We start from the raw sequence: 6,757 nt of genomic DNA, 5'->3' as shown, positions 1-6,757 counted from the left end.
GAATCTGGAGCAAAGGGAGTCCTGTGCATAACTAACTGAAACGTAGAACAGTGTCACCAGTGTGGAAAAGAGCTTGGTGGTTCCTCAGAAAGTAAACACTTTTTCTTTTTCTTGGTATATATCTCAAAGAACTGAAAGCAAGAACTCACATAATATATACCAATGTAAATAGCAATTGCATACATCCCTCAGTGTGAAGTAAGTCAAATATCCCTAGTAACGCTAGTAAACAAATGCTGTATGTGTGTATTACAGTATTATGCAGTCTTAACAAAGGGGGAGTTCTGACCTAAGTAGATAAGCTTTTATACAACAGTCAAAACATCAGGATGCTATGATAAGTGAAATAAAACAAGCAAAGGGACAAATACTAGGATTCCTCTATGAGTTACAGGAAACAAATTCAGTGACAGAAAGTAAAGAGTAGGCAGCCAGTGAGATGGCTCACCACAAAACCCCCATATCTGCATCCCCCATATATTTTAAAAGCTTTTTGAAATTATCTAGTAATGATAGTAAAGGCACAAAGAACTGATAGCTAATACTCCCACCTATAGTAATAAATAATGCATGCACAAGTGTTCATAGTGGCATTATTAATGTAGTGAAAAACCAAAAATATACCAGGCTAGGGAAACGCAAGCCTGCAGTGCATAACAAAACTGCAAAAAAAAAACCAACCAAACAAAAAACACCCCAAAAAAACCAACCAACCAGCCAGGCGGTGGTGTCGCACACCTTTAATCCCAGCACTCGGGAGGCAGAGGCAGGCGGATCTCTGTGAGTTCAAGGCCAGCCTGGTCTACAAGAGCTAGTTCCAGGAAAAGCTACGGAGAAACTCTGTCTCGAAAAAAATAAAATAAAAACAAAACAAAACAAAAAACAACCAACCAAACCCATGAGTAGTAGGGACACATCTCCAAAACAGAGTAGAGGACAAGAGGCAAAACAAGCACACAGCCTAGGCAGGACCAAGGGCTCAGAACAGTGTGGTGGCACAGTGATGTGCTCCTGAGTGAGGTCCGGTTATGGGCTTTGCTCTGCAGTGACTCCTGATAGACTTTACGATGTATATTTTAATGGATGCTACATATCACAATAAACGACTAGAAATTTTTAAGAAAGGCAGGTGGAAATCATGACCAGTCTTGTCTACAACTCAAGAGATACCTAGTCTACAACAACAACAACAAAAGGAAGGAGGGAGGGAGGGGGGGAGGGAGGAGAAGAAGACTGATAATAGATATCTAAAAATACCTAAAAGTACAATTTGGGGGCTGAAGAGAAGCCTCAGGGGGTAAGAACACTGGCTGCTCTTTCGCAGGACCTAGCATGGCATCTATTACCCCAGATCCCTGGGAACAGACTCCCTCTTCTGGACTCTGGGCGCATTGCACACATAGTGCACAAACACACACATGCAGGTAAAACACCCAAAAGCATAAACAAAACAAACAAACAAACAAAAAAAAAAAAAAACAAGAAAAAAACCAAACCCAAAGAAAACAAACCTATAATTTTACTTCTGAAAATACTATTCAGCAAACCTTCCTGAGAGTTTCTGACATGCAGGATGTTAGGGCTAGGAAACGTTTAATGCTATATTATATAAATTCTGAAATATTTGACAGTCTCAGTCGTTTGGAAAACAGATATAAGTCTGATCGATCTCTCCCCCCCCACACACACACACTTTCCATGAAGAAACTGTTCAGTTCCGAGAGAGTACTGAGACACAAACACCACTTTATTTTCTAAAACACAGAGGCATGACTGTATGAATGTATTGGCATGACCGTCAATAGTCACTTACTTGATCAAGATTTGACAGACTGTTGGGATCTTGACTCAGACCTTGGTACTGTCCCCTGAGTCTGTCACCAGCAGCTATTTTCCTGAACTTCTTCAGATCCACGACATACAGTGCACTGAGCAGAGAAGAGACACTTGTTACAGGCAAACCACGGATTTATGTCAACAACAAAGCAAACTGAATAATGGAAGAGGTCATGAACCAGGCGCTGCCAAGTGTCACTGAGGGGGTGAAGGGATAATGGCTGCCGAGGGACTGCGTACTTCAGAGAGGATCGCCTCCTGCAGGCCACGCTCTGCTGTAACAGCTCACCGCAGTCAGCTTTTTATTTGTTGGTTTACATGAAAATTAATTCCTGAGGCAAGATTTCTAGCTAACTCAGAAGATTTAGTAATGAAAATCATTGAAACTGATAAATAACAACTCTTGCCAAAGCTCTCCTGATGATGTCTTAAATGGGTGTGGGGGAGGAAGGCGGTGCTACAGTTCTTTCAGGCCAGGAACTAAGTATAAAACTGAAATCACTGTACTTCATCATCCAGCTCTATATGTGTTCTTTTTTAAAAGGGTTTATTTAGGGAGTTGGAGACTTGACTCAGAGCGAAAAGCATTTGCTGCTCTTCCAGAAAACTAGATTTTGGTTCCCAGCACTCACACAGTGGCTCACAGCCACTTCTAACTCCAGTTTCAGGGGACCTGGTATCTTCTGGCCTTCATGTAGGCAAAACATTCATACATATAAAATAAGCATATCTTTTCTTTTTCAAATTCATTTTATGCATGTAGAGGTGTTTCCCTGTATCTATGTCTGTGTATCACATGAATGCAATGCCTACACAGGTCAAAAGGCATCGGATGCCTTGAAACTAGTTATAGAAGCAGTGTGCCGCATGCGGGTGCTGGGAACTGACCCTTATCCCAGTGGAAGCACAGTCAGTGCTCTTAATCTCTGTGCTATCTCTCCAGCCCTGTATTTTTCTTGTATGTATCCTTGCCTCCCAATCTTCCAAATTATACTTCTTCCAGAAGATATGAAGTGTCCATTAGAAATGAATAAATGCATATACTGGTTGTTGTTGGTGGTGGGTTTTTGTTTTGTTTTGAGACAAGGTCTCACTTTGTAGCTCTGGCTGTCCTGGAACTCACTATGTAGACCAGGCTGGCCTCAAACCCAGAGAGAGAGCGAGATCTACCTGCCTTTGCCTCCCAAGTGCTGGGATTAAAAGCATGTGCCATCATGCTTAGATCAAACACTGACCCAAGAGGTTACTAATATGCTTGAAATAGGCAAAAAAAAAAAAAAAAAAGTATTTCATAGATTATGCATCAGGATACATTGTAAGAGGAAAACTATGAACAATGTACTGCAGAATATGCAGCTAAGCAAAGGAATAAAGTATATACAGGTATAAGAGCTATAACATGACATTCTTTTAAAAAGCTCAAATTACAACACAGTAGTTTAGACAGTATAAAAAGGAGAGTATATTTTGTAATAAAAAGGATACACATTCATAGTTGTTTATGTAAGAATTAAACTCTGGAAAGACAGGATATAAATAAGAGGGATTATCTGTTGAGGGGGGGCTAGATAAAAAAGACAGATTGAAGAATTTTTCTCTTTAAGCCATATTAACATAATATCTATTCACTGATTCAATTCACAAAGTTAAGAAAAGAAAACCCAGACAACAGTGTAGGGAGTGCTCTTTCAGTACCTGATATGATACTTCCGCCCAGCCAAATGACTGGCCCAGTACCCTGACTTCCAGAACCGGTAGCCATCCATCTCTCTCCTGCTATCACAGAAAGGAGTGTAACCTTAAGGGGCGCCATCCAAATTGAAATCCCTTAACTCTTTCAGATCTGTCCGTACAATCTGTAGTAAAGAAAGTCAAAATATTTGTTAACCGACATACAGAAAACTTAAGGCATTCCTTAAAGTAGACTATATTACACAAGGCAGCAGACAGGGCAACTCAACGGGTAACACACAGCTCTAGAATACAAGCCTGGATTCCTCCATTGTCACGCCTTAACCTGAAATGATCCTCACAGACTCCTGTTTTGAGCATTTGGTCCCGAGCTGGTGGGTGGTGCTATTTTGAAGACTGTGGAGCCTTTTGGAGGCTGGCTGGTAGAAGTCTCTAGGGGCAGGCCTTTGAAGTCTGTAGCCTGGCCTTGTTCAAGCTTCTATTTTCTACTCTTGGTCTGCCGTCATGGGGACAAGCAGTCTCATCAGACATTCCGGCCCCCCTAGTCCATTACCCACTTCCCTTTCTCTATCACGACAGACACATCCTCTGAGACTAGGAGCCAAGACAAACCTTTCCTCCCTTGAGCTGCTTCTGTTAGGTGTTTGGTCAGACAATGAGACAAGTTCTAATACAGAAACTGATACTGAGGCACACGCTGAGGTGACAGAACCTGCCCAGTGGCTCGCAGGCCTTTTCAAGGTGGCTTGTGGAAGCATGTGGGAGAGCTTGCGAATGCAGGCTAGAAAAGCCTTACAGTGCTGTAAGCAGAGCGTGGAGGACCTCTCTGGTGGGCGTGCGTAGGACCAGAAGGTCAGGGACAGCTGACAGTAAAGACTGTGCTGATGAGGGCTCAGATGAGAGCGGGCATCTTATCTTCTGAAAAACTGAGTTAGGTTGAATTCAAAAGTAATGAACATATTGATTTAACATGGGAAATTTGAAGACTGTCTTATTTTCAGGCTATGGCATGGTTAGTAAGCACCCTGCTTTGGGTCAGATAAGCAGGATCAACATAAGGATAACAAAAGGATAGTTTAGCAGTGAGGAGAAAGCAGCTGCAGTGGTTAAAAGGATCAGCATCACTGTGGAGAAGGTGTGCCAGAGAAGTATCCGCAGCATTCCTTGTCATAAGATCTTAGCATTTCCCCTGAACTTCATTTATCACCCACGCCAGTAACACCTATAGCTAGATGTGGTAGTACAGGCCTGGGGTTGTAGTATTCAAGAGGCAGGGACAGAAGAACAATCTGGATAACAGAGAAAGGCTCTGTTTTAAAATCAGTGAATGTTCAAATAAAGTACTTAACATTTGGGACATAGTAACAAAGTAATATTAAACATTTATTTTTTCAATTCTTGGTATTTATGTTAAATGAATTAAGTAATACATAGGACTGACTGAACACACAACAGAGCAGCCATATTTAAGACAAGATGAAAATGAGATGTGCTGGGAAGCTAAAGAGAGGGCCAGTTCTGAACTTAAGTGAGGCCTACTGGTGTGTAGGGGCATCACATCTCCAAACAGCTTCACAAGAAGCTGCAGGCCCAGGGTGGGAACTGAACTGACTCCAAATTAGAACAGAAATATCTTGCAGTAGCTTCAAGAGAAGCTGTGAACCCACAACAGGAACCAGATTTTATGCTGGGAAGTTTCACAACTCTCAAGAGAAAGCTGCAGACCCAAGCAGAATCCCCACACTTAAATAGAACAATACCTGACCCTCAGAGCAAGACTTAAGATAGGACCTTGTCCCTAGACACTAGTCCCACAGAAGAAAACAGCACCTCAACCCTACAACGATTTCACCTCCTGAACATTGCAAACACTACCACTGAAAGAAAATAAAAGGTGATTTGAATTTTAAAAATTAAAAATAGAAAAAGACTCAGCAGATAAACTAACTCCAGATGTCCAAGTCCCAGAGCAGAAACAAAAACAAAACCAAGATAACAAATCCCCTTCAAAGATTACTAATCAATCCCATTGCTAGGGCTCCTAATGAAAAAAACTTGAAGAACTTCAGCCGAAGCATTTAAAAGAATAAATATAACTATGCCCAAGCAACGTAAAGACATGAATATATTCTGAGAACAAAACAAAAGAGCTAAATGCAATGAGGACGTCAACCCAAGGCATAGAAATTGAATCGGGAGAGGGAGACAGAAATGCTGAAGAAAAACCAAACTGAGACGATGTTGGAAATGAAAAATTCAGTTAGCCAAATTAAAGGCTCAGTGGAAAGCCTCACGAACAGAAAGGATTGTGTGGAAAATGGAGTATCAGGGCCAAAAGAAAAGATAGAGGAATCAAATCGTGTAATTAAGGTCAATGATAAATGATTCGGGGAAGGGAGTGGGTATAGATTTAGGACACTGTAGAAAGACCAAAAGAGAGAATCTTCTAATTATAGGCACAGAAGAAGCAGGATACTATACCGAAAGCGCAGACAATATTTTTAATAAAATCATAGAAGATGTTTTCCCTCAAATCTAGAGAAAAAGATGCCCAACAAGGTATGAGAAGCTACAGAATTCCAAATTAGACAGGACCAACATATTATAGCTAAAATACTAAAAACACAAAGTAAAGCTTCAAGAAAGAAAGGTCATGTCATCTATAAAGGCAGGACTATCAGAATAGGACCTGGTTATTCATGAGAAACACTTAAAGCCAAAAGAAAAGATGTAATCCAAGCTCTAGAAGAACACAACTGCCAATCAAGACTACTATACCCAGCAAAACTATCTGCAAAAAAAAAAAAAAAAATCAAAGGATAGTGGGATAGAAAGAGAGCTTAGTGGTTAAGAGCAATGGCTATTCAACCAGAGGATCCAGGTTTGAGTCCCAGCTCCCACCTGTCTGTAACTCAGGTTCCAATGCATTCTCTGTAGAGTTGTACCAGAACTTACAACTTGTAGTTGTAAAGCACTAATACCAATACTATTCACATTGTTCCATAAGATAGAAAAGAAGTCTTTTGAGCTCTTTCTATGAAGCCAGTATTACCCTGGCACCAAAATCAAATAAAGAAACACACATCAATAAAAGAAAACTACAGGCCAATCACCTTGATAAACATAAATGTAAAACTTGGTAATAAAATCCTGACAGAATTTAACATTACATTAAAAACATCATTCATTATGGCTTTATTTCCGTGAATGCAGTGGTGGTATGTGTAAA

At 40.7% G+C, this 6,757-nt stretch overlaps 1 protein-coding gene across 1 annotated transcript in view; it reads right to left on the bottom strand.

Annotated features, from left to right (window-relative positions):
* Positions 1-3,543: 3,543 nt before the first annotated feature.
* Uggt1 (UDP-glucose glycoprotein glucosyltransferase 1) overlaps positions 3,544-6,757 on the bottom strand; it is a 92,974-nt gene continuing 89,760 nt past the window's right edge. The window contains exon 37 of the mRNA XM_050134628.1: positions 3,544-3,692. The gene's annotated coding sequence lies outside the window, so the exon portion shown is untranslated. The remainder of the gene's footprint in view (positions 3,693-6,757) is intronic.

Source organism: Alexandromys fortis, unplaced genomic scaffold (assembly GCF_014885135.2).
Source record: "Alexandromys fortis isolate MF-2015 unplaced genomic scaffold, M_Fortis_MF-2015_v1.1 scaffold_20, whole genome shotgun sequence".
NCBI lineage: Eukaryota > Metazoa > Chordata > Mammalia > Rodentia > Cricetidae > Alexandromys > Alexandromys fortis.
The sequence above is the reverse complement of the archived record's forward strand: the minus strand, read 5'-3'. Positions and strand labels throughout refer to the sequence as shown.